Source organism: Mustela nivalis, assembly GCF_964662115.1.
Source record: "Mustela nivalis genome assembly, chromosome: 5".
Classification (NCBI taxonomy): Eukaryota; Metazoa; Chordata; class Mammalia; order Carnivora; family Mustelidae; genus Mustela; species Mustela nivalis.
The window spans coordinates 143,680,087-143,708,065 of NC_139024.1; the positions used below are offsets into that span (position 1 = coordinate 143,680,087).

A 27,979-nucleotide genomic window follows, 5' to 3' on the forward strand; every position below is an offset into this window, starting at 1 on the left:
TGTTTTTTTTCTGACTTAGAGGAAGTGTTGCTTCACAGATATTCAATAAATGTTTGTTCATCCATTCATTCATTCATCCAACCAATTATCATAAAGTTGCCAACTGTTTAACAAGTGCTGCTAGGTGTTAGAGTATACATGTGAATAAAACACAGTTCATGACTATAAAGTTTTTATGGATTCCTTACTGAATGAATGAATATAAGGAGGAAAGGGGAAAAAAAAGTGTTTTCAAGGGGCACCTGGGTGGCTCAGTTAGTTAAGAGTCTGACTCTTGATTTTGGTTCATGTCATGATCTCAGGGTTGTGAGATCAAACCCTGTGTCAGGGTTCCACACTCAGCATGGAGTCTGCTTGAGATTCTCTCTCTCCCTCTGCCTCAGGCCCTCCCCCTGCTCTAAATAAATAAATAAATAAAATCTTCTAAAAACCAGCAACAAAAAAAGTGTCTAGGGGAATAACAATACTAGAACAGTGTTAAGAAAGTATGAAGTTTTGAATCAGGCAGATGCTGGTTCAAATCTAAAAATCCCTTCTTATCAGCTCTTCATGCCTAATGTCAAGAATTCAGAGTAACAGAAGCATTTGGTCAAGAATACTTTGGGATCCTTTGAGAATCAAAATGCAAAATAAGACTAGACGTGACAGATTTATTGAAGAAAACACCTGTGAAGGGAAAGGAAGGAGGAAGAAGGAATATGTAGGAAGATGCCTCAGACCATGATGCAGGTCTGATTCCTGGGAAGCAGAAAGGGAAGGGAGGAGGGTTGGATAAAGAGAATCTGAGATTCCAGTGCAGTTGCAAGAAAGTTTTAGCCGAGTTGATGGGAGTCTTTGAGCTAAAGTCACTCATTGGAGGAAGCCTGCATCTTATGGAGGAAGCCTTGGCATCTATGCTTAGCCATTACAGAATAGCAATTTACTTGAAGTGTGGCTTCTGAGAATGTGGTCACGGATCCAGAGGGTAGCATGGATCTGGGGTTGCTGTTCACTTATGCCATTTCCACAGCATGACATCCAAGTAGCCCATGACTATCATAGTCGTTTTCACTGGAAAAATAAAAAAGAAAATTCAATTAATGTTTGGCTAAATCAAGAGTTGAGAAGATTTAAAAAAGAAAGAGAGAGAGAGAAGATAGTAAATCTTACAAGCTTTGTGGCCATACAACTCTTTTGCAGTTAAGAGAAGCCATAGACATTATGTTAATTTGGAGGTGTTCCAATAAAACTTTATTTACAAAAACAAGCAGGAGGACTGTTGGACTGTGGAGCATAGTTTGTGGATACCTGGTTTGCGTGGATAAGGTACTATTTCCTCACATTATGTCTAGAGATAAGATTGCAGGTGATGCTTCAGGGACTCAGCATGACATAAGACTTTTCCATCTTTTGCTCTTTTATTTTCAGCATCATTTTAAGGCTATCAGCTGATTTTCAACAGAAATATTCTCAGCAGTTTTAAAGATAGCAAATGACTTCTCAAGGGATGCCTATCCCTTATATAAGGGAGGAAATGACATCTTCTAAATTCCCTAGCAACAATGAACTCATTAATTAATCACAGATTTATTGAGCAGTTACTTCAGATCAGGTATTATTCTAGGTGTTCCCATAGTTAACAAAATAGAACAACTCTGTCCAAATGAAGCTGACATCCTAGTGGAGATGGAGGGGGTGATGGAGGATAAACAAGATAAGTAAAATATGTAGTAGTAGATGGTAGGAGATGCTATGGACAAAATAAAGCCAGGAAAAGGGAAGGATACTCCATGTGGTGGCAGTAAGGAGAAATTGCATTTTAAGTGAGGTGGATCAAAAAAGATGTCATTGAGTGGGTAATATTTGCAGAAAGATAAGGTAGTGTTAAATTATGAAAATAAATTATGGAAAAATTTTCCAGGGGAGGGGAATCTATCCAGTGCAATGTTCTAATGCCAGATCTATGTAGCTGGAGTAGAGAGAAAGGGGAGAGGGGGAGACTTGAAGAAAAACAGGTCAGGAGGCCAGGTCACGTGGTGGGGACTTCTGGGGCTCTGTGATGACTTTGGCTTCTATTCCGAGGGAGATGAGAAGCCATGGGACCATTGTGAGCTGAGGGAAGAACACAATTTACATATTAACAGAGCCACTGTGGACGCTGTATTGCGACTACATGGAAGGAAGCGGCAAGATGGAAGCATGGCGTCCCATTAGGAGGCTTCAAAGCTAAGAGTTGCTGGTGATTTGGAGCAGCACAGCAGCAGCAGAGGTAAGGAGAAGCCTAGAGTTGCAGAATCTGTGGATTGACTGGATATGGACGGACCGTGAGAGGAAGAGGAAGCAGTGATGACTAAGCTGGCAGACTTGCACACTGGGGACACTAGGGTTGACATTTAGTTAGATGGCGAACACGGAGCAGGCAGAGACACTGGAAAGGCCAAGAGGATGAGTTGGACCAGTTGGACTGAGAATCTTATCAGCTCACTGGCTAAAGATGCTGAATAGGCAGTTGGTTATGTAAGTCTCTGCATTTAGACTTGAAGTCTACCCTGGGAATCTTCCGCAGATGCTTCCCTATCATTGCCTGGAATTTTGTCATATAGGCAGCTTATCCCTAGCTGCAGGGAAAGTAGAGATGTCCATGTTCACCTTTTCCATCTTCCACAGAGAAAGATAGCAAGAGAGAAAGGGATTGGTATTTCAATGAGCAACATCTGACTTATTGTCTCTTAGCTCTTTCTATCAGGGATAATGAAATCTACTTTACATGATTATGGCAACAACTCACCAGAGCTAATCTATAGAAGGCTCCGGGCATACATAATGTGTTCTTTAAATACCCGAGTTCCCCTCCCTTCCCTTCCCTTCCAGTGACCTGAGATGTCCTGGTAAGTTGTTAACTCTGTCAATAATACTTATTTTTGGACTTCCTCATTTAATGAAGCAGTGACACCACTATTTTTATAATCACTGCTGTGGCAGAAGAAAGGAACTTTTCCTTCCCCATGTTTCCGCCCCCCACAGCCACATACTTTCAAGAGCTGGATCGGTGAAGCTGGTTTTCTTCCTCTCAGTGACTCTTCCTTCTCATTTCTCAGAGGGTTTCGTTTTCACTTTTACGTTTTAGTTTCTGTGCGTAATGATGGTCAGAGAATCTACAAATTCTTAGTAATGATCAACCATCATGAGACAGGCACAACTCTCCCCCAGTCTGAGACTTGATTGAAGAGTGTCTGGGAAGAACATTCACAAATAAAAAGAAGTCCAAAGCAACATGAAGGGTGTCTCGTTCAAGGCCAGGTGGAGGCATGTGTTCGGGCCACTTGGTGGGACAAAGTCAGAGCGAACCCAATGGCTGTCAGAGGAAAATAACTCTAGAGACATTATTCTCCACTCCCACATCTGGCAGAAAACTATGTAGGAGCATTCCGAAGCCCTGTGTCAGCCTTATCTGTCCATTTTATATTTGCTTTATATCCCTTTCTCTCTCCCAGTGCAGGGAGAAGGCAAAATGTTTGTGTGTGTTTCTACCTATACAGGATGGCCATAAAGTCTTGACTCTAAAATAATATCGTTTTATCCTTTACTGTAGTGTGATAACAGTAAATCTTTTACAATGTGTTTGTCTGCTTTTCCAGACTTTGTGGCCACCGTGTGTGTGTGTGTGTGTGTGTGTGTGTGTGTGTGTGTGTGTGCGTGTACACGTACACATGCATGTGTGTGTTATGTATTGGTTACTAGGGCTGCCCTAACAAAATACCACAGAGTGGACGGCTTACACAACAAAAATTTATTTTTTCACAATTCTTGGAGGCTAGAAGTCTGAGATCAAACCTTCAGCAGGGTTGGTTTCTTCTGAGAGCTCTCTCTTTGTTTTACAGATGGCTGCCTTCTCCCGTGTTCCCATACAGTCTCCCCTCTGTGCATTGACTGTGTCCTAATCTCTTCTTTTAAGAACACAAGTCATAGTGTGTTAGGATCCATCCTTGTGGTTTCATTTTAACTTAATCATCTCTTCAAATATAGGTACATTCTGAGGTACTGAGGGTTAGGACCTCAAGATATGAATCCTGGAGCTACATAATATACAGCTCATAACGGTATATATTTATATGTAAATATAAAATGTTACATATAAAATACATATATAAAGCACATATTATGTCTTATATAATGCATTATATTTATACCTTTTATACATATACATACATGTATCTGTGCACATGCATTATACACACAAAGATTTTGAGATATTGTCCAATTTGTGCTTGAAACTTCCTCCTGTCTGTAGAAATGCCAGTCCCCTGACTGCCTAGGGCAGCTTTCCCCTGTAACTGTAGATGTCTGCCAGAGGCTCATTGTCCAGATCTGTTAATCTTTATAAGATGCTCTGAAGGGCAGGATACCTTAACCTTCTAACCTCACCATGCCTGTTAAGTAGGAAAGACGGTGCTCTGCTCCTGGGGCAACTTCACCTGTGGTGTTCATGAGCAGAATCTCAAAGTAGAAAAGCCTCTTGGATGGGGGATAAAGGGAGGGGGGTGGGGTGCGTGCTCCCTGCTTTTGTTTCCCTAAAATTCCTTTAGCAGCAGGCAGGAAAAGTGACCACAGCAGGGTAGGCTTCTGTTTAGGCTGAGGAAGCAGGGAGCCAGCCAAAGACCAGGAAAAGACCCATGCTTCTGGGTTAAAGATAAACTGAAAAGGTATTTTAAGAGCTAGCTGTTGGTCCAGTGGGAACAATAGATAAGTTAAAGGCCTGGGTATTAAGCCAATTTCATCTCTGAGTAATATTTTTTAGGAAACTATGAATGACATTGAGATTGGCAACCATTGTTCACTTGAAAGGAGATTTTTCAAGAATCTTGACTTTTCCCGTGATGTATGGTCAAAATGGGGAGAAGAAGCTAAGATTTCCCTGCCGCTCAACTTCAGTCCTTTGGGGTTGACTTCTCTACTTGTCAGTTACAGATTGGTCAATTTTATTTTCAATCATGTATAGGCACTAATTTGTCCAATTTCTTTACTACTCAAATTAACAAGTCTGGACCAGCAAAGTTCACACCTCCTGGGAGTTGTGAGACATAGAGTCTCTGGCCCCTCCCAGACCTACAGAATCAGAATCTGCATTTTAAAAAGATCCCCAGTTGATCTCTATTCATATTTAAGTTTAAGAAACAGCGGTCTAAGGGCCTAACATCCTAGTTGCAACCTTTTCTGGAAGGTAGAGACCATATACAAAAGTATAATACTCTATTAGGAAACATTTCCTATAGTACCCCATCTTGAGTAGGCAATAAACAACCGGTGTGCTCTGATGATCGACAGGTGATCATTAATAGAAGAAACAAGTGAACAGTAAGAGATGTTCTTTCAAGACTCCAACAAACTGACACCTGCCTATTCCTTGGTACATTGGTAACTTTATTATTCATCTAATTACAGTATTTTTATGCTGTGTTATCTTGAGTCACTTACTTGACCTTCTGTGACTTAGTTTCTCTTCTACAAAATGGGGTTTAAAATTATACTTATCAGGGCGCCTGGGTGGCTCAGTGGTTAAGACTCTGTTGGGCTCAGGTCATGTTCTCAGGGTCCTGGGATAGAGCCCAGCATTGGGCTATCTGCTCAGCAGGGAGCCTGCTTCCTCCTCTCTCATCATCTCTCTGCCTACTTGTGATCTCTCCCTCTCTGTCAAATAAATAAATAAAAGCCTTATAAATAAATAAGTTTATACCTGTGAAGCACTCATATTGGCATATTGTATCTGGCATATGGTAAGAGCCAAATAAGTGTTAGTTAAAAATACAATACAGCAGGACCTGTATAAATGTTTATGTCTCAAAATCTTCCCATGTGTGAATTGTTATGATTTTTTTTAATGTATTATCTGGTTTCTCCCTATATATTTGCATACTACTTTTCCTGTTGTTCTTTAGGTTTCTTGAAGGAAGGAATAAAAGACGGTTACCATCTTCCCATAAAAGTATATAGCACAGTGCTCAGCACACAGTAGACTCTTAGTTTTGCAGAACTATGTATGTTCAGGTGCACAACCATTTTGAGAGTGAGAGCTGATTTGACTAGTTTGATGTTTTTCCACTGCATTGATGACAACATTGGCTATAGTTCACATATTCATTCATTCCCTCATTTGACAAAGGTTTGAGCACCTACTGTGGTCTAGATTCTGTCCTAGGTGTTCAAGATATGCAGGAACAGATCTTTTAAAAATTCTTTGAGGAGTTTTGCTCTAAAGAGAAGCAGAGAAACTAGGTATTCATGAAGGGAGAAGGGGGGTGGGCAAGAGAAGTTAAAAAATGGATGATGTGGGGCGCCTGGGTGGCTCAGTGGGTTAAAGCCTCTGCCTTCGGCTCAAGTCATGATCCCAGAGTCCTGGGATGGAGCCCCACATCGGGCTCTCTGCTCGGCAGGGAGCCTGCTTTCTCCTCTCTCTCTGCCTGCCTCTCTGCCTACTTGTGATCTCTGTCTGTCAAATAAATAAATAAACAAAATCTTAAAAAAAAATGGATGATGTTACAGCATGTGCATACTCATGGAAATTGAGACAAGATGATGAGAGAGAGATAGGGGGGCAGTTCCTTCCTTGGGATAACAAGAGAGGATGAGCTCTAATGCACCAGTGTTGCAACTGACCTTGGCTGGCAGCAATGACAACTTCACCATAAAGAAAGGAGAGAAAGCAGAAATACATGGATGGCACAGATGCTGGGTAGATGTGACAAGAGGGAGAATGGGGAATTTCTCATCTAATTGTTACTTAAAAAAAAAAGTGACATAGGAAACAAGGTAGGTATCAGCTCTATCAGGAGACAGTCAAGGGGAGAAATTGGAATTTTCAGGAGAGAGAAGGTGGGCAGTAGTCCTTAAGGACAGCGGGAGAAGTAATAGGGTCTGCACACACAGAATACCTGCCCGATAGTGGTAAGGTCCATTGTCCACTGTGGTCATGAGTTTAAGGGAAGACCAGGAAGCACATTGGCGTGTTTTTCTTTGGTCCCTTCTAGCTCCCCGGGTGCAGGTGTGGAATAGGCCAAGAGCTGCTCCTCACCAGATTGTACTCATGATTTGGCACCACAAGTACATAGCCACTGGAAAGACTAGATGCGCCAGTTCCTTAGGAAACTCACAGAACAAGTACCCTGGATATGAATTATTTGCATAATAAGAAATCATTTACTCCCAAGGACTATGCCATATCCCCTGGTATTATTCTGTTTGTGTTGGGTTTTTATATTCCTCTTATCAAAGGCTTTCATTTCTGGAGAAGTGACTGATATTCCCATAATCTTTCACCTGTATAATTCCTTGCCTTCACTTGGACCCCACTTGGACCCCAAGTTTACCTATGCCTTCTTATGACCCTTAAAATATAGTGACCTTATTTAGTACCTCTGCCTTAGAATGGGCAACCCACAACTGGAAATGTGTTTGCTCTGCTGACTCAGTAGTTTGTTGAACAGCCTGAAAGCATTAATGCAGCTCTTTCCGGGATTTGGGGTATCTCTTCTATGTCAGGACCTTGCTTTTTTCTTTTACATTCAGAATGGAAATTTTTTTTTTCTTACAGATAGATTTGTGTCACCCAAATTTCCTTTTTCATCCCTTCCTCCATGTCAACTTACGTTATTACCCAACTTCCATGATTGTCCTTTACCTGAAACAGCAAGGCTCCAGAATAGCTCTTAAAACTTTGCTGCCCCAACAAGGAGGAAATAATGAGCTTTTTTCTCTTGAAAATCTTTTGTAACCTCCTGTGGTGAGTGCAGGGGTTGCTCTGTGCATTCTCAATTCTCTCTGGCTCCTGGGCCACTCTAGGGCAATGGGAAGCTGACTGTGCTCTGGTCACTAAATTGTCCTTGACTTGGGGGTTGCATTGTGCTCTCTAATGTAAGCATTGTTGGCTGCATATTTCTTACCATGCACAGGTGCAAAAAGTACCCAGGGGGCTTCCCCACAGCTCTGGATCATGCATATCCTTCCCTTGATTACATTCTGTACCCTCTTCACACCTCCCCTCCCTCGAGTCTTCCCTGATAATGCCAGGGTAGGGACATTCTGTTCCAAGCTCATTAGTCAAGAATGTTACCAGACTGCCCTGAAGATTTTTTTTTTCCTCCCTGGTGTGGGTTCTCCCCAGTTCTGCAGGAAATCTGAAAATCATGCTGTCTTTATACTGAATTCAACTCAGGATCACATTTCCTCACCTGTGCCCGGGCATTATAGAGATGTTCTCTTAAGACCCCAACAAACTGACAAAGATGTTCAAATTAACAGTTCTTCTGCATGTGGAAGAATTCGATGACTCCCTGGGATAGTCATTCCTGAACTCGTTCTTCCAAATGGTGCAGCTTTTGGCTTCAACTTGCTGGGAAGAATAGCCCTTCTGAAACACTAAGAGCAGGGTAACATTTGTGTCTGCCTACAGCCACTTTGTGGGGATCTCTGGGAAAGCTAGAGAGCCAAGCATTTGATTCATGAATATTTATCAAGTGCCTACTATGTGGCAGGTGCTGTACTTTGAGAATCACAGAAGTGATTCTAAAATTTTGCCACATTTCAGAATCTCCTGACAAGCTTAAAAATAATACTGATGCTTATGTTAAAGCCCATATCAAATAAATCAAATCAAGACAGCAGAATTTTTTGAAGCTCCTAGCAGATTTTTGGGACACCTGTGTGGCTCAGTAGGTTAAGCATCTGCTTTTGGCTTAGGTCATGATCCGAGGGGCCCTGGGATCAAGTCCCTGTCTGCTTCTCACTCTCCTTCTGCTCCCCACCCCTCACCCCATGCTCTCTCTCTCTCTTTCTCTCTCAAATAGATAAATAAAAGAAAAAGAAAAAAGCTCCTAGCCAATTCCAATGTGCAGTCAGGGTTGGAACCAGTGTTTTTGACAGTGCTCTTCAGCTTTAATATGAAAATGAGACCCCGGGACATTTTGTTAAAAATGCAGAATTTGATTCAGTAGGCCAGGGTAGGGCCTGGGCTTCTACATTTTCTTAAAGTTCCTCGGAAATACTGATGCTGCTGGTCTGCAGACCACACTTTGAGTAGCAAGCAATAAAGTTCCTTTATCCCTTGATGTGTCAAACTTTCCTGCCCTTGAGTCTTCACGTAGGCTCTTCCTTTTTCTCTGAAATCACCTCTCTGGAAATCCCCAGAAAAATGCTTTCTCATCTTTTGGTCCTTCAGGTTTCCCCTGACCACCCAATAGAGAGTAATCTCTACCTTCTTTCTCCATATATCTCTATTTCTTGTTTTCTCAAGGGTTCTTCTGACACTAGTGCAAGTGCCAAGAAGCCAGGAGCCACCTCCATTTTGTTCTAGACAAATTATATTCAGCATTTAGTGGATGTCTAACACAGAAAAAGCAGCTGATAAATGCTTGTTGAATGAATGACAACAGGGGTGCCTGGACAATTTCACCTATTTTTCTATTTCAGGTGAGACAAGAAGAAGTGAGAATAGTCCAGCCTTTTCTGTGAAATAGAAGAGAGTATCTTTGAGCATGTCTTATCTGGCCCTTTAAAAAAAAAAAAAAAAAAGAAAGAAAGAACTTTGACTAAAAAAGTATGGGCAATCTCAAGAAACTCAAGAGCCATTCCTAAAAACAGAGCTTGAGGAAAAACACTAGGACAACCTCTTGCATTGCTTAGTGAATACCTTCAAAACGCTAAATCATCAGTTTGACAGTATTATCTTTTCAGGTCACTGCAGCTCACTAAGATAGCACCGAGTTGAATAATCAACAGGGAAATACCATAAACATCTCAGAAACTGAAGTGACCTTGGGGCTGGTTCATTACTAAACTAAGATCATATCAGAGCCCTTAATTCACCATAGGCAGTCTCATCCTTGCCATATCTGGGCTTAAGATGGCAAGTAGACTGAGAATCACATGTAACTCCTCATTTCAGATTTAACTTGTGAAAAATAGAAATTTGTATTGCTTTCTCATGGATGGTGCAGTGGTCAGAGATAGTACCAAGGCTGTGGGTGCCCCCATATAAAGGACCGTGGAAAGTCAAAGTAAAGTTATTTGATAGGATTAAGAGATACAAAATTTATCCAGTCTCACAAAATGGGAGGAGAGGGCTATTACTCTTGAGAGAACTAAGGCACAAAAGAACTAATTATTTACTTGAAGTTGTTCAGCAACGGGATAGAGGAATAGGACCAAGTCATCTGTCTTCCCAATGGAAGCCGGTCTACTCAGTGACACAGTTTCCCTCTTCCTAAATTCATGACACAAAAGATTTATGTATTATGTTTTCTTTAATTTTTCTGAATGGGGCACTACAGAATCTCAGCCTTTTTCAAGCATACAGATTCTAAGGGTAATGAATTTTTGTATTTGCCTTTAGTGTTTATTTAGTTTTTCATTTTGAAAAAGTTGACTGTTACCATTGACCTTTTCCTTCATACTGAGAATGCCCATGGGCTGTGTATGCTGGTGAGTGTTTGTTAGTGACGCTACCTTTCTACATTATAGAAAAATAAACAGGGAAATGCCCAGAAGGAGCTGAAGTAGTATTTAGGGACAGGACACAGGACACATTCCATCTATGAGTCTCGTGATACTGCCTGAATCAGTGCCACAGTATTATTTAGTCTGATCCCCATGTGGAAAAGGAAACTTTTGGTAGGATTGTCCATCTCTCGTGCACATTTCCAAGGTCTGAATGTCTCTAAAATGCATGGAACTGAAATATTTTGTGTAATTACAGCCTGTAGAGGCCTCTACAGCAAAAGATATAAATCAGTAGGAGTACGTGTATTCCAAGGGAAGTTTCTCTGTTTGTCCTTCAGCCATTCAGTTCTAAATTCTATGAGAAGAGAATGAAATTCATTCTGTTGTGGGCTCCAGGAAATCTTTGGAGAACAAGCATGTGATCAGCATACATCTCACATTGCTAGCAAAGCTGAAGAAGCTGCCTTGAGAGATTATAGAAATCATAGGATCTCAGCCCTGGATACCAAGTGGATGGGTCTCACCTAAGTAGAGAACATCCTCTAGGCCTGGTGAAGAACAAAGAGCTCAGAACTTTGGGGAAAGTTTTTCTTTGTTGGATTTAATTTTAAAACACGTCTTCCTTAATTTAAGCCTATGTCTGTATCACTCTATCTTCTACACATCTATCATAGTTCTCACCTCTTAAGCAATATATGTAAGATCAATTCTTTTTCTGGCCATTTTACATCCTTTATAGGAATGGTTTTATTTATAAGTTTAAAAATGAAAATGTCTTTCCAACAATAATCCTTTGAACATTTAAACAAAGATATGAAGACCTGTCTTACTTAATGTCCTCTACTACACTTGAAATGAAAATGATTGATTGTTATGTATGGCTCTAGGCCCCTCATGCCAGATGGTCTTCATGCACTCATTTATTCACCAGGCAATCACATATTCATACAATACACCGTATTGTATGAAATATACAGAGTGCAGGAGGACCATTATTTACCTGTGCCTTCAAGAAAGTAGGTTTATTGGGGGTTAGTTTCTTTTTTTATTTTTTTTAAAGATTTTATTTATTTATTTATTTGACAGACAGAGATTACAAGCAGATAGAGAGGCAGGCAGAGAGCCTGAGCAGAGAGCCTGATGCGGGGCTTGATCCCAGGACCCTGAGATCATGACTTGAGCTGAAGGCAGAGGCTTAACCTACTGAGCCACCCACGCGTTCCAGGTGTTTCTTTATTAGCATCTTTTTCACATAGTGATCTGCCTCTAGCTAAGTCCATCTACTTCTGTCTGTGTCTGGGAAGATGTTTGTCAAAAGATTCATGATAAATATCTTCAAATTCGTGTTAAAATGGTCTTGAGAGAGAGTGGAACTATACCACACAATAGATAGTTTAAAGAGACAGGTAACTAGAAGGAAACATAGACAAGAAACTAGAGTCTAAAACAGGTAGTGAATTGTCTTGTGAGTAGCAACTTTCCCTTCACTAGAATCTTCTCAGATGTTGTCAAGGGGCATCCTGCCACTAACACCAAACTAGAGAATTTGATTTAATTACTGGAGTTGTGATTTCAACTGTCTTTAGACTTCTCCACTTTTTTCTCCCAATTATTTGGCTTTGTTTTGTTTTGTTTTGTTTTTAAACATTTCATTTATTTGACAGACAGAGATCACAAGTAGGCAGAGAGGCAGGCAGAGAGAGCGGGAGGAAGCAGCCTCCCCTGCTGAGCAGAGAGCCCCGATGTGTGGCTTGGCTTTGTTTTTAAGGAGTGTAGAGAATAAACCCTCCCTCTGCTGAACTGCTGAAAACTAGCCCACGCTTTGCCCCATGGAGCCATCCATGCATGACCCAGGCAAAGGTTGTATCATTTACCCAGTTCCAGGCATGGCTCAAAGAGCTTCACATGCATTTAATCTCACTATTCTCCTAACAGTTTTATAGTTTTAGCCTCTGCATTTAGGTGTTTCATCCATTTTGAATCAGTTTTTGTATGTGGTGTGAGGTAAGGGTCCAACTTTATTCTTGTGCATGTAGATATCCAGTTTTCTCAGTATCAGTTGTTGAAGAGATTTCTTTTCCCCATTGAATGGTCTTGGCACCCTTGTCAAAAATCATTTGACCTTATATTCCAGGGATTATTTTTAGGCTTTCTACTTGATTCCATTGCTTTAAATGTCTGTCTTTATGCCACTACCATGCTCTTTTGATTACTGTAGCTCTGGGGTTAAGTTTTGAAATTAAGAAGTGTGAGACCTCCAACTTCATTCTTTTTCAAAATTGTTTTGGCTATTTGGGGTCCCCGGAGGGTCCATAAGAGTTTTAGGATAAATTTTTCTATTTCTGCAAAAAATGCCAGTAGGATTTTGATGGGAATAACATTGAATTTGTGGGTCATTTTAATATCATTATGTCTTCTGATCCATGAACACAGGATATCCTTCCATTTATTTGTGTCTTTAATTTCTTTCAACAATGTTTTATAGTTTTTAGTGTACAAGTCTTTTCTTCATCCTTGGTTAAGTTTATTCTTCTGTGTTTTATTCTTCTTGATGCTATTGTAAATGGAATTGTTTTCTAATCTTTCCATTAATAACCCATTTTATAGATGATGACACTGGGGCACAGAGACATTAAGTCACCTGTTCCATGAGTAGTAGTACTGACAGGACCACCAAATTGTGAAATCAGGATTTGAACTCAGTTTGCTTGATCCCAGAGTTGACTTCTTCAGTGCCCCACTGCACTGTCGTTGCAGAAATAGGAATGGACCTTCAAGGGCTCTCAAGATGGTGATTTACAGTGGAAAAGCAGGATTTCTGTGGTTTCTGACCACTCCTCCCTGTCCTTCCTTCACCCTTCCAAACTCTCTTTCCAACAGTTCATTGCAAAAGGGAGACAAATTGTAAACAAGAGACCTTCAACTTTCAAACTTTAGAAGCTTGATGAAGATTTATAGCCCATTCTCTTTAGAGTGCCCCTTTTCCTTCCTTAGCTGGACTGTGAATAATTCTTATCTACTTATGTGTTCTTATTTTTTTTTACAGTTTACTCCAATTTCCCAGAATAATTTCAATAAATGATTAGAAACTGGTTTGAACACATAGCAATAAATTTTTTTAATGAGCTTTGTAGTAAAGCCTTTGTCATTTTCCTTATTATGGATTTGTCTGGATTGAACAAGGATCCCTTTGTATAACCAACCTCAATAAACCAATACACCAAAGAGAGGCTTCATTTATCTCTGGTACAGTAGCACTAACCTAATTCAGGTGGCTGACTTGAATTAGTATGATAATCTCTCTCACAAACCCAGATATCAAAGGCTTGAAAATACATGTGGAAATACCCCAATGTTTCACCTGTTTTATTAGGGCCATGTTCGAAGAACTCAATGGAGAGCCCCCAGATGAAAGTACTGGAAAAATGTCTATTCTGTAACATCCTCTATGCAATCAAATGAGGAAATAATGGAGAAAAGGGTGGTGATTCTTCATTCCTTTGTCTCTCTTTCCATCCAAATAACCACCAAATTCTACCCATCCTTATTCCTACATATCTCTCCAGTCCATTCACTCCCTATTCCCACTGCCACTGTCTTCGATCAGGCTCCCATTCTCATTGCCCCAGATTGTTACTGCAGTGTCCTCACTGGACCTCTACTTTCAGTCTCCCCCCAGGGTGATCCTCCAGAAAATAAGTCTCATCAATGGATCTCCTCACCTGAAAACACTTGATTTTAAGTCATCCCTCTTTCTTTTTCTTACCCCTTCCTCTATCATACTACTTTATTTCTTCTTCTCTAGCTAGACTTGTATATTTTAGGACATGCTATTCTCTCTTTCTGGAGCACTAGCCTTGCTTATCTTATATATCAGTCCAGGTCCACGCAGGAAAATGAAAACCACTGTAGTTTAGACAGAAAGAAATTTAGTAGAAGGCATTGGTCACATAGATAACTGAAGAACTGAGAAAGCAAGCAGAAGAGGTGATACAATGCCAACTGCCAAAACAGGAAATAGTTACCATTCTTTGGCCTGGAGGGATAAAGAGAGAGAATGGTGTTATTTGATCCCAAGGTCAGATAGACACTAAACTCAGAGTAGAAGCTGGAGCCATGGAGAGAGAGGGTATCTTATGAGAACTGGAGCCATTGAGAAGATGCAGCCATTGCTTGAGACCCTAATGAAAGAAAAAGGAAGAAGGGACAAATACCCAGCCTTTTTTCTCCTCACATCATCCAGAATCCCACAGTGCTTCTCATTGGCTGAATTTACATTGAAGCTATAAAAGAAGAGTCTGAGTCCTTCCTATACACAGCAAGAAAGAGAAGGGTAGGAAAGTGATCTGTATATTTAACTAATTCCGTCTTTTCAGAATTCAACTTAAATGTCATTTCTTCTGGAATATTTTTCCTGATGCTGTCATGATATCCAATTATGGCCCTCTCTTTAAATTAATTTTATTATTCTTACCTTTTACTTTTTAATATTTTTACCTTTTAACGTTTTATTATTATTACCTTTTATTATAGATGCTCATGTCATTATTGATTTCTGATTTAATCCATGAGGTCTTTCGGAATATCCGTAGTCCCAATAACATAGTTTCATAATAATAAATATTGGTTAAATGAGAAAATGATTTTGGTAATTGCTTTCCCTAGAAATTGTACCAGTTTGCACTGGCCAAAACAATAAAAGTGCTTATTTTTGACATCTTCACCAGACTGTATGCAAGTAAACTGCTTGATCCTTGTGGACCTGAGAGTTGAAAATTGTATGTCAATGAAATTTATATTTGCATTCTTTTTATTGCAAGTGAAGATAAGCATCTTTTCATACATCTAAGAATCTACAGTGACTATTTATATCTTTTGTCTTTTTTTCCATTTGGTTGTTGATCTTGGTAATACTGATTTATAGGAGTTTATATATTAGGAGAATTAGCCCTTTGCCTCATGTGAGCTATGAATGCTTTTTCTTAACTTATTATTCATTATGAGACTTGGGTTCTTATGGTTTTACCATATAAAAATTTTCTGATTTGTTAATATTTTCCTTTAAGGGTTTGAATTCAATATGGCTTTTGACTTACACTTAGGTCTTCCCTAAAGGATTATATTTTTTTAAACTCCCAATTTTCTTTTAATATTTTACCATTTTATTATAAAAATTTTTATGCTTAAATCTGTGATCAGTCTGAAATTTATTTCGATATATGGTAAAAGACTTGGATAAAGCTTTATTTTTTCCCCTAAATATATTTTTAGTTGTCAAAACAACATTGCTTAATATTTTTTTCCTCACAAACACAAAAGGTTAGTTTTATCACATACTAAACATGGATGTCTCTTTGGGTTTGTTTCTGTACTTTCCATTATGATCCACTGATTTGTCTATTGATGCAACAGTTCCATAATGATTTAATAACTATACATTGAATTTTGATTGCAATATTCAGATGTTCTGGTTAAATGCCTATTGAAAATGTATGACAAATAATGAATCAGAAATAATAGTAGTGACAAAGTTTCCTGTTAGAGATTCCAAACTAAACCATGAAGAGACATATAAAATTAAATAAGCAAGACTTCTGCATTCAGTTTGCATATAGGCTAATCTTTCCACTGCAAGAAAATCTGGATCAATTACAAACACATTGTATTTTTTTTTTTTAAGATTTTATTTATTTATTTGACAGACAAGATCACAAGCAGGCAGAGAGGCAGGCAGAGAGAGAGAGAGAGGAGGGAGCAGGCTCCCTGCTGAGCAGAGAGCCCGATGCGGGACTCGATCCCAGGACTCTGAGATCATGACCTGAGCCGAAGGCAGCAGCTTAACCCACTGAGCCACCCAGGCGCCCCAACACATTGTATTTTTAAAGATGCCAGGATACTGCAGAAACTAGAAGGACTGGATATACTAATTTTTAGTAAAGACAAAATGTTTCTGAGGAACATTGATATCATTCAGACATCTTTTTTTTTTTTTTTTTTAAACCTTAGGGGCATTTGTTAACTATGAGCGTAGCTTCGGCATTGGGTTTACCCAAGCAAAGAGACTCTAGTGGAATGAAAACCAGCAAAGCTGCAGCAGTCATGAAGAGTTGGTGTGACAGGATGAAAACTCACAGGGACCTAAATGCACCATCAGATTCCCATAGAAATTTTCCTTGGTTCTGGTGTTATGTGGAAGACAGGGGATCTAAGATGGAAGATTCTAAAAGGCAGAATAAAACCTCTCTCAGACTTGTGTGCTTGGGAACCAAAAAAAAATTCTAGGATAACATTGACTTCGATACATAGCCACTCTCCCCCTCAAGATACCTTCCAGAGTGTGAATACACATGGATATGAAGCTGCCTATTCGATCCCTTGATCTTTCAGTACTGAGGAGATGGAGACTCTTCAGGCTTTCAGTCAGAAGATCAGATATCCATGCCCTAAGGGCAGAATTAAACCAGAGAGAGATAATTCTCACTACATTTCAACCCAACAGGGCCCCAGCTCAATTTCTGATTGAACCGAGTTGTTCAGAACCTCACCTTGTTTGCCCAGCAGAGAAGAAAAGGAATATCCTCTGTTGTAAGAAAACATCTTGTAGAATGGTCCTTTAGTACACAATATCTGGAGAAAAATTAAAAGTTATTAGTCATGCAAAGAAATAAAACTGGCTGATAAACAACAGAAAAATAATATAATAGCTATAGACCCACAGATGATCAATGTATTGGAGTTAGCAGATGAAGGCTTTAGTAAAACTGTGATTACTATGCTAAAGAAAACAGAGCAGGAAGAACAAAGTAGATCAAAGTGTGGATAATTTTAATAGATAAATCAAATCTACAAAAAAGAAATTAAGTGGATATTTTAAAACTGAAAAACAGGATAAACATAAAGAGAACCTCAACAAGGCAAATTGTAGTCAGATTGCTTAAAATCAAAGTCTTAAAAATATCCAGAGGAAAAATAAGCACATTACCTTTACAGGAACAACAGTAACACTGAGAGCTCTATCTCAACAGTAGTGATTAAAGCCAGAGGTAAGTAAATAATACTTTTTAAGGACTGAAAAAAATTAAGAACTAATTCATATCCAGTAAAAACATATCATTTATATCCAGTAAGAACATCCTCAAAAATTAAGGTGGAATACATATGTTTTCAAAGGCAGAGTTAGAGAATTAGTTTAAAACAGACTATACTAAAGGAAAAACTAAAGAACATATAACCAAATCCTTCAGATTAAAAAAGTGATTCCAGATGGAAACATAGAAATATTGGAGGAAATAAAGAATAGTATAATGGGAAAAATATAAACAAATGCTAACCATATAAAAGAATAATCTTAATGTCTAGTGAAACAAATTATATGCAGAACTCGAAATGCATGGCAATGGTAACACAACAGTGATTGGAAGTAAACGGAACATAAAGACTCCTACCAATGTCAGGAAAGTAGTAGAAGTAGTAATTTATATTAGTACTATAATAAGCTGAGAATGCCTATTATAATCACTAACAGAATAATAAGGTAATTTAAAACTAACAAGTTAATAGAAGGAAAAATTAAGTAATAAAAAAACTGACTACCTCAAAAGAAAGTAAGAAAAGAAGAACAAAATAGAAATATAAATAAGCCAAATGGAAAACAAAAGGTAGCCAATACATACTGTAATGTATCCACGATTACATAAAATATAAATGAACAAAAAGTTCCTAGTAAAAGAATATTTTTGTTAGACTCAAAAAAAAAATATGATACTCAGAAGAGCCTAAGTTTGAAGTAAAAGAATAGAAAAAGATACACAATATAAGCATCAATCAAAAGAAAGTTGGTAAATCTGTACTAATATCAGATGTTATATTTTAAGATAAAAAAACATTACTAAAGATAGAGGGACACTTCACCATGATAGTGCCAAATCAATCAGGAAGAAATCACAACACATTGATACATCAGTATAAAAACATTCTTCAAAATACATAAAGCAAAAGTGAAAAACACAAATCTAAAATCATAGTGGGATACTAAAGATCCTCTTTTAGTACACAATAGAAAAAACAAAAAAATCAGTAAAGATATAGATTATGTGGATAAGAATATTAACTAAACTGATTTAATTGACAATAGAGAATATTGCATTGAAAAGTGATTAACACTTTTAAGGGCACAAGTACATTTTCTGAAACTGACCATATGCTGGGTTATAAAGAAAGCATCAACAAATTTCGAAAGATTGAAACCATTCAGTTTGTTTCTTCACTATAATGGAATTAAACCAGACGTCAATAACAAAAGGATAAATAGAAAAATCTAAATGCATGGAAATTAAACATATGTTTTGAAATTATTCATGAGTTAGAGAAAAGATCTAAATGAAATTATAAAACATGTTAAATGAATAGTAATAAAGACACAACACAGCAAACTTACAGAAATCCAGCTAAAGCAGTTAGTGGAGGAAAAGAACTCCCTGAAGGACATATATGAGGGGAAAACATGAAAATTTAAGTTTCTATCTCAAGAAACTATAAAAAGAATAGCAAATCAAAGATTAGGGAATTTGAGGAAAATAAATAAAAGAGATACTAATGAATAAGAATAAAACAGGAAAGAAACAAACAACCGAGAAAATCAACAAAGCCAAAATTGGTTCTTTGAGAAAAACCAAAAATACTCTAGAATTAACAAACCCATAATAAAAATGATCAAGTAAAAGAAAACACAAATTGCTACTGTCAGTGATGAGAAAGAAACACTACTTTAGATCTAGAGACAGCCAAAAAATAAGAAAATGTTATATACAATTTTACTAAAATAATGTGTTAATTTAAATGAAATATATAAAAATCCTCAAAAAATAAAACTTATATAAGAACAAAGAGAAAATATGAATGTTACATACCTATTGGAAAGATTGAATTCTTTATTAAAAACCATCTCACAAGAAAACCCAGGCCCAGATGGCTTCGTCTTTGAATTTCTCAAAATATTAAGGATGAAATAATACTATTTTTCACATAGTATTCCAGGGAGTTAAAAAAAAAAAAAAGAAAGAAAGAAAAGAAAAAGAAAAGGAAGAGTAAGGAAAGCTTTCTTAGAATGCAAAGAATATCTTAACTGAAACAGAAAAAAAGATAAATAGGGTTTTATCAAAATGTAAACTCTGTTCAGCACAAGAAACACTAAGAAAGTGAATACCAAGGCAGCATCCAAGAAGAAAATATTCACAATACATACATCTGACAAAGGTCATGTATTTTATCCAGAACATTATTTTAAATGAAGTCACCTAGGGCTCTTACTGTTCCCTGCCAGCCAGGTCCAATAGGCATAACGACACCAAATATCTGTGCCAGCATGATGTTTGGAGGCCTACCAGGTATCAGGTTCCTTCTGGACGATATTATGACAAATAACAGAATTGACACTGCCCAAAGCAAAACAGTTAAACTGCAGTATACTCCTTGTTTCTTCCATGTGAATACAAATGATTTCTTCTGGAGCTCTAGATGAATTCATAAACACAAACATGCCCAAAGGTGAGAGAAGATAACCGCAACATTTCAGGGCCTTGAATGTATTGGTGAAGTCTCCAGGGGTCTAGTTTTGGGGACACTTGGGATATCCCTTTACACTACTCACCAAAGAAAAAAAGCACAAGATGGACAGTTCTCTTTGAATTATAAAGGCAGAATATACCATATTTAAACATGCTGCTCCAATCCATTTATCAGCTAACCCACAAGGATATTAGTTTTGAATGGATCAGAAGAGAAGCCTCTGAAGCAGGTTCATGCCACATGGCAAGCTGTTCTGGCCATTGGGTCATAGGCTGCACCACAACCAACTGTATTAGAAACTGGTTCTTAGAAGTCACCGGAAAACCTTGAGAGAGCATTCAGAGAACAAGGTGTAAGTTTTAGAGTATGGGCATGTTCTCTTCTGCCAATAATTCTCCATTTGAAAAGTAGCTCCAGGGATGCCTGGGTGGCTCAGTTGGCTGAGTGGCTGCCTTCAGCTCAGGTCATGATTCCAGCGTCCTGGAATCGAGTCCTGCATCAGGCTCCTTGCTCAGCAGGGAGCCTGCTTCTCCCTCTGCCTCTGCCTGCCTCTCTGTCTGCCTGTGCTCACTCTCTCTGACAAATAAATAAATAAAATCTTAAAAAAAGAAAGAAAGAAAGAAAGAAAGAAAGAAAGAAAGAAAGAAAGAAAGAAAGAAAGAAAGAAAGAAAAGAAAAGAAAAAGTAGCTCCAGATTATGCCTGATCATGGGAAGTGAAATGACTCTGCAATTCTAACTTCTCTTAATGAAATGAGTATTATCTGATCCACTATGAATCCTAGCATCCCATTGTAAAAAGAAGATGGTATACACAAAACTGGACCTGAGTAGGTCCAGAAAACACAAGTACAGTGTATAAGAGAACAACACAGACTCACATAGCAGCTGTTCCTACTACTTCGTAGTAGTAGGGTCTGCCTTGACCCAGTCCCATGCCACATGGAAGATTCTTATGACCAGGCAATGAAGGAGGAGATAATGTGAGCCTGGTTTACAGATGTTATCCACACAGCATCTACCTTATAGTCTTATGTGGGGCTCTCCTTGAATAGTAGGGGTGTAGGGACAGTCCCCCAGAGGTCCTAACTTCGTACACTATATTTAGTTGCCCACTTTGCGTGGAAGGAGGGATGATTTTCTATGGATCTACATTAATTCATGGAAGGTGCCGAGGAGCTGACCTGCTGGATAGGGACTTGTAAAATTGACTATTTTATTCCGGAAATTCTGTGGGGGGTGGGACTAGGAAGTGGATGAGCTTTTGGAATGGGCATACAGTATGTAAATATTTGTGTCCCACATAAATGTCCGGACAGTATCCACTTCAGAGACTTTCAATAATCAAGTTGTCAAGACAAGTCACTTTGTGGATCTCAGTCTGCCTTTTTCTCCCACCATCCTGCATTGATGAACACTGGGGGCAGGAAGGGTTAAGCTTGGAACTTGGTGGATTCACTGGGACATCTCTGAGTGCTGCTCTCTTGCCCAAACCTCTGGTAAAAGGAAAACCATGACAACCCAATAAGCATAGGATGGCCAAACACTCATAGCCTATAGAAATGAAGGTCCAGCTATACCCTCATAGAGAACCATGCCAGGCCAAGATGAGTGTAGGGAAATTTGTGATGGGTGGTAAAACAAGGTTTGTCTGATTATACATTTAGTCTTGTGACCATCTAAGTAAGTAGAACTACACTTTGTATTAGTTGATTCTTTTTGCTCCTGCTATCTTATACCTTACATGGAGAGGACTAAGAGTGACTAATGTTTTAAGTTTTTGAAGGCAGTGTGACTGAGTTTATCCTGAAAGGATACAACATTTGATCGGATTTTGTGTGTCTCCTGTGTTGGGAATCATAATAGTTTTCATCCAAAGTATAAGAACAGATGCCAAGGGGCAAAGACGTGGACTGAATATTTTCTTTGGCCCATTGAACCTACTCTCCATCCTTCTCCAATTTACTCCGTGTCCAAAAAATCCACTTTTTTTAAAAATAAAGATTTTATTTATTTATTTGACAGATAGAGCTCACACAAGTAGGCAGAGAGGCAGGCAGAGAGAGAGGGGGAAGCAGGCTCCCTGCTGAGCAGAGAGCCCCAAGCGGGGCTCGATCCAAGGACCCTGGGATCATGACCTGGGCTGAAGGCAGAGGCTTAACCCACTGAGCCATCCAGGCGCCCCCAGAAAATCCACTTTTATGGATTATATTAATGGGCATTTTCACTTGCCTTCTTGTTGGGTTTGACCAAAAGAAGTCCCAAGCAGGGATCTAGACGGCAAGAGCAGAGAGAGAATTCAGGGTATTTATTTCTCTAGTTACCATCCTGGAGGTGGGTCACATCATTCTATTTAAGGATTAGTTCCTAATGGAGACCTTCTGGCTTCTGGTAACTACTCCTTCTTTGACTCCTTCAGGTTTAGTAGTGGGAATAGCACTACCCCTTGCTGACTTCCCTAAACCCTACACATACCTTTGTAATGGGCTCTCTACTAAATTCCCCTTAATTACTCATTTGGGTGTGCCATATTTTCCACTTGATGTACTATCATTTTATATCTCCTCTTTAAAACCCTTCTTATTCATGCATTCCTAATATTAACAGATGACATTACCACCTACCCAGTTATCCAAGACAAATATCCATGTAAATAACATCCTGGTGTGTTCTTTTCTCCTCAGTCCTCATGGCTCATTCACAACCAACTCTTCTTCAACATTTTTTTAGGGGCATCTGAGTGGCTCAGTTGGTTAACCGTCCAATTCTTGGTTGAGGCTCAGGTCATGGTCCTGAAGTTATGGTATCTCCCTCTCTGGGCCTCCTCCCTGCTTGCTTACATGCTCTCTCTCTCTCACTGTCTCAAATAAATAAATAAATAAATAATCTTTTACACTTACCATGCCTACTGCTACAGCTTTACAACTCAATACTTGCAAGTCTTCTAATATAAATTCCCTTTTTAAAAATTAACATATAATGTATTATTAGCCCCAGGGGTACAGGTCAGTGAATCACCAGGTTTACACACTTCGCAGCACTCACCATAGCACATAGCTTCCCCAATGTCCATAACCCCACTCCCCTCTCCCTCCCCCACTCCCCTTGGTGACCCTCAGTTTGTTTTGTGAGATTAAGATTCTCTTATAGTTTGTCTCCCTCCCAATCCCATCTTGTTTCATTTATTCTTTTCCTACACCCCAAACCTCCCACGTTGCATCTAACTTCCTCATATCAGGGAGATCATAAGATAATTGTCTTTCTCTGATTGACTTATTCAACCCAGCATAATACCCTCAAGTTCCATCCACGTCATCGCAAATGGCAAGATTTCATTTCTTTTGATGACTGCATAGTATATCCATTCATCTGTTGATGGACATTTAGGTTCTTTCCATAGTTTGGCTATTGTGGACTTTGCTTCTATAAACATTTGGGTGCATGTGCCCCTTCAGATCACTTTATTTGTATCTTTAGGGTAAATATCCAGTAGTGCAATTGCTGGGTCATAGGGTAGCTCCATTTTCAACTTTTTGAGGAACCTCCATGCTGTTTTCCAGAGTGGTTACACCAGCCTGCATCCCCACCAACAGTGTAAGAGGATTCCCCTTTCTCTGCATCCTCACCAGCATCTGTCATTTCCTGACTTGTTAATTTTAGCAATTCTGACTGATGTGAGATGTTATCTCATTGTGGTTTTGATTTGTATCTGCCTGATGCTGAGTGATGTGGAGCACTTTTTCATGTGTCTGTTGGCCATCTGGATGTTTTCTTTGCAAAAATGTCTGCCCATTTCCTGATTGGATTATTTGTTCTTTGGGTGTTGAGTTTGATAAGTTCTTTATAGATTTTGGATACTAGCCCTTTATCTGATATGTCATTTGCAAATCTCTTCTCCCATTCTGTCAGTTGTCTTTTGGTTTTGTATAACTTCCCTTTTGAGTTCTCTGCCTACCTATCCATCCTACATGCTATTGCTTTTCAAAAATGCGTAATCGAGCACATCCCATTACTGCTTAAACCTTTTGATGTTGCTTCCTCATTCACAGTCTCAGTCCAAAGCCCTGAGAATGATATGGAGGTTCTTCAAGCTCTAGAGCTCCCTATTTCTCTCTTCTTTGCCTCACACAGTTTGCTTTGGACATACTGAATTGTCTGACTTTCTGAGAACTGATTAGGCTTGTTCGTGTCATCATGCCTTTGTGCATACTGATTATTCTGCTTGGCAGGCCCTTCTTGATCTTGTCTACCTGGGAAATATGAAATCATTTTTTTAAGACACGACTCAAATATCACCTTCTGTAGGTACACTTTCTTTTTTTCTTTCCTCTTTTTTAAATTAACATATAATGTATAATTTGTTTCAGGGGTACAGGTCTGTGATTCATCAGTATTACACAATACATAGCACTCACCACAACACATACCCTCCCCAGTGTCCATCACCCAGCCACCCACCCCTCCCAACCCCCTTCCCTCTAGCAACCCTCTCAGTTTATTTCCTGAGATTAAGAATCTCTTGTGGTTTGTCTCCCTCTCCAGTTTTATCTCTTTTCATTTTTCCTTCCATTCCCTTATGATCCTTTGTCTTGTTTCTCAAATTCCTCTTATCAGTAAGATCATATGATAACTGTCTTTCTCTACAAAATAAGTCACTTACACTTTCTTGACTTACTTGAAAATCATGTAACATTTATTTTCTTACTTTACATTAACTCCTTTAGTAAATATTTATAAACACCTAATACCACATACTTAATCTATCATCAGAGATATAGTGCTGAATGAAATATGGTCCCTATTCTCTTGGAGCCGGTAATCTAGCAGAGAGATAAAGATAAATAAAAACAGGTAAATATATAGTATATACATTTGTGATTCAGGCTAGGAATAACATCAAGTAAGTTGAGAAGCTTGGAATTCCCATAAGGAAGGCTATTTTATAGAGGATCATCAGGGCAGGTCTCATGGATAAGGTGATATTTGAACAAGGGCCAGAATGAAATAAGACAGCAAGCCTTGTGGGTAACTGAAAGAACACTGTGCTAGGCAGAGAACCCTACGATCTCAAAAGTCCAGTGGCAAGTATGCACTTAACCTTTCAAAGGATCAGCGAGGTGGCCAGTGGAGCAGAAAGCTATGAGTGAGGTAGAGAATTGCAGGACATGAGATGAAAGAGCTCTAAAACTTGGAAGAATATTCGATTTTTCTCAAGGAATGATGGGAAGATGTTGGGGAGTTTTAAATGGGAATATTAATGTGATCTGACAGAGTCATTTTTTAAAATGATTCTGTGGGCACCTGGGTGGTGCAGGGGGTTCAGCGTCCAACTCTTGATTTCTGCTCAGGACATGATTTCAGGGTCATGAGATCAAGCTCCCAATTAAGCCCTGCTTCAAGCTCCATGCTCAGCATGGAGCTTGCTTAAGATTCTCTCTCTCCCTCTCTCTCTCTGCCCCTCCCCACTCTCTTTCTCTTCAAAAACAAAAAGAAAATTCTGCTGGCAGTAATCTGTAACTCAGCTAGGGCAGAGTCAAAGAGGTCAGATAGGAGGCTGTTGTAGTGATCCAGAAGGTGGTGGTGATATAAACCAGGGTAGTGGCAGTGGATGTGATGAGAGATGCTTAAATTCAAGATATAGCCTGCAAGGAGAGCCAATAGATATACTGAGGGATTAGATGTGAAGGAGGCACACACATACACACACACAGAAAGAGAGAGAGAAGAGAGTTAAGAATGACTTCAAGGTTTTTGCTTCAGCAGCTGAGAAGGTGGGTTTGCTCTTTCCTGCCCTGTGGAGTCCAGCAGCAGGTGCAGCTCCTCGTGGGGTGGGAGGGAGAGGCAGATGAGGAGTATGTATTAAATTCAAGCTATACACTAGACGTCTCTGCGGAGATCTCAAGTAGACAGCTGGATATATATGCCCGGAGTCAGAGGGGTGGGATAAAGATCTACTTATGATCTACTTAGTTCTCTGTAATAATACCCATGACATCCTGTTGGATTTCTTTTGTTTGCACATTTGCACCCCTAAGTAAACCATAGGCCTTCTAAGTAAACCATAAGCTCCTTAAGGCCAGCAACTATGTCTGATTCAACTTTGTGTGCATAGCAGCTAGACCAATGCTTAATAAATACATATTGAATAACATGAATGTGTGCATGACCCTCCTTTGGCCTCCTCTTCTTCTGCCTTGCATACCTGTTCTCCTAATTCTCATCCCCGTGGAGGAAGAGATACTCTGGACACATCTATTTACTCTTAACACCCAGTACACCATATATATTTGCTACGTTGAATTAATTATCCTGTACTCTATTTACACCTGTATTTTGGATACACTTTTGGATTAACAAGCACAATTATAATTTTGAGATGAGCTTCTCATCTCAATACCTCTCCCATCTCTAGTCACCTTTTCAGTGTCAGGCAAAACTCAACATAAGTGGGAAAAAATAAAGGAATTTATCCCATAGTCAAATACAATTGACTTTAGCATGCTCAACTCTTATCTCTATTAATATATTCCTCCACTTTGTGGTGTCCTATAATTTTAAAGACCTTTTGCACACATTTTTTCCTATAATTCTTAAAACCAATACATCACCAGTGAGGACACTACTTGCCAAGTACTGCACTCTTATTGAATGACAGGGCTTAGATTCAAACCTGTTGTTCTTGTTTGTTTGTTTTTGTGGGGTTTTGTGTGTGTGCATAATTCTAATTTCCAGACTCCTTTCCTCACACCATTTTATCTTCCTGGTGGTCTCTATATTTTTAGCACAAAATGTTGAGTTTTGAAACTCAGTTTTCTACTGAAGACTATTGCAAGATGTGAGGAGGAAGAAAGATAAGTGTTGGTGAAGATGTGGAGAAATTAACCGTCATGCACCATTGGTGGGAATGCACACTGCTGCAGCCACTTTGGAAAACAGTATGGCGGCTCCTCAAAGAAACAAAAATAGAACTATCATCTGATCCAAGAAACCCAGTCTGGGGTATTTATCTCCAAGGGATCCCAAAGAGATACGTTCACTCCCGTGTTCATTACTGTGCTATTCACAATAGTCAAGTTGTAAAAACAACCTAAATGTCCACATATGGATGAATGAATAAAGAAAATGTCTCTCTCACACACACACACACACACACACACACACACACACACACACACACACGAAGATTATTCAGCCATTAAAAAAAAAAGAAGAAGAAGAGGGGCGCCTGGGTGGCTCAGTGGGTTAAGCCTCTACCTTCGGCTCAGGTCATGATCCCAGGGGCCTGGGATCGTGTCCCGAATCGGGCTCTCTGCTCAGCAGGGAGCCTGCTTCTCCTCATCTCTCTCTCTGTCTGTCTCTCTGCCTATTTGTGACCTCTCTCTCTGTCAAATAAATAAATAAAATCTTTAAAAAAAGAAAAAAGAAGAAGAAGAAAATTCTGTCACATACTACATGGGTGAACTTGGGAGGACATTATGCTAAGTGAAACAAGCCTGTCACAGAAGGACAAAGAAGACACGATTCCTTTTATATGAGTCTCCAAAATGGTTAGAATCAGAACAAGAGAGAGTAGCGTGGTGATTGCCAGGGCCTGGCAGGAGATGGAAATGGTGGGGGTAGGGGAAGTTGCTGTTCAAATGAGTACAAAGTTTCACTAATATAATATGACTAAGTTCTAGAAATCTGTTGTACAACATTCTTACTTAACAGCAGCATGTTGTGCACTTAAAATTTTGTTAAAAGCGTCTCTCTTCAGTGGTGTTCTTTCCACAATGCAAGAAATTGGAGATGATCTGTTGCCTAGAAGAGAGAAGATAGGCTGCCACTGTGCTGGCAAGATGTTGAAAAGGTCACACTGATTGGCAACGCAGGTCGTAGGCATTTACCTTAGCAGTGGGGTGACCCTGGTGCAGACCCTGTCTTGTGAAGAAAAGGACACTTTAT

At 39.2% G+C, this 27,979-nt stretch overlaps 1 long non-coding RNA gene across 1 annotated transcript in view; it reads right to left on the reverse strand.

The window, feature by feature from the left end:
* Nucleotides 1–651: 651 nt before the first annotated feature.
* Nucleotides 652–27,979, reverse strand: part of LOC309864565 — a 52,521-nt gene continuing 25,193 nt past the window's right edge. The window contains exons 2-4 of the long non-coding RNA XR_014311612.1: nucleotides 17,016–17,097; nucleotides 16,798–16,913; nucleotides 652–1,050 (exon numbers count right to left, since the gene is read on the reverse strand). This is a non-coding gene — a long non-coding RNA (uncharacterized lncRNA). The remainder of the gene's footprint in view (nucleotides 1,051–16,797; nucleotides 16,914–17,015; nucleotides 17,098–27,979) is intronic.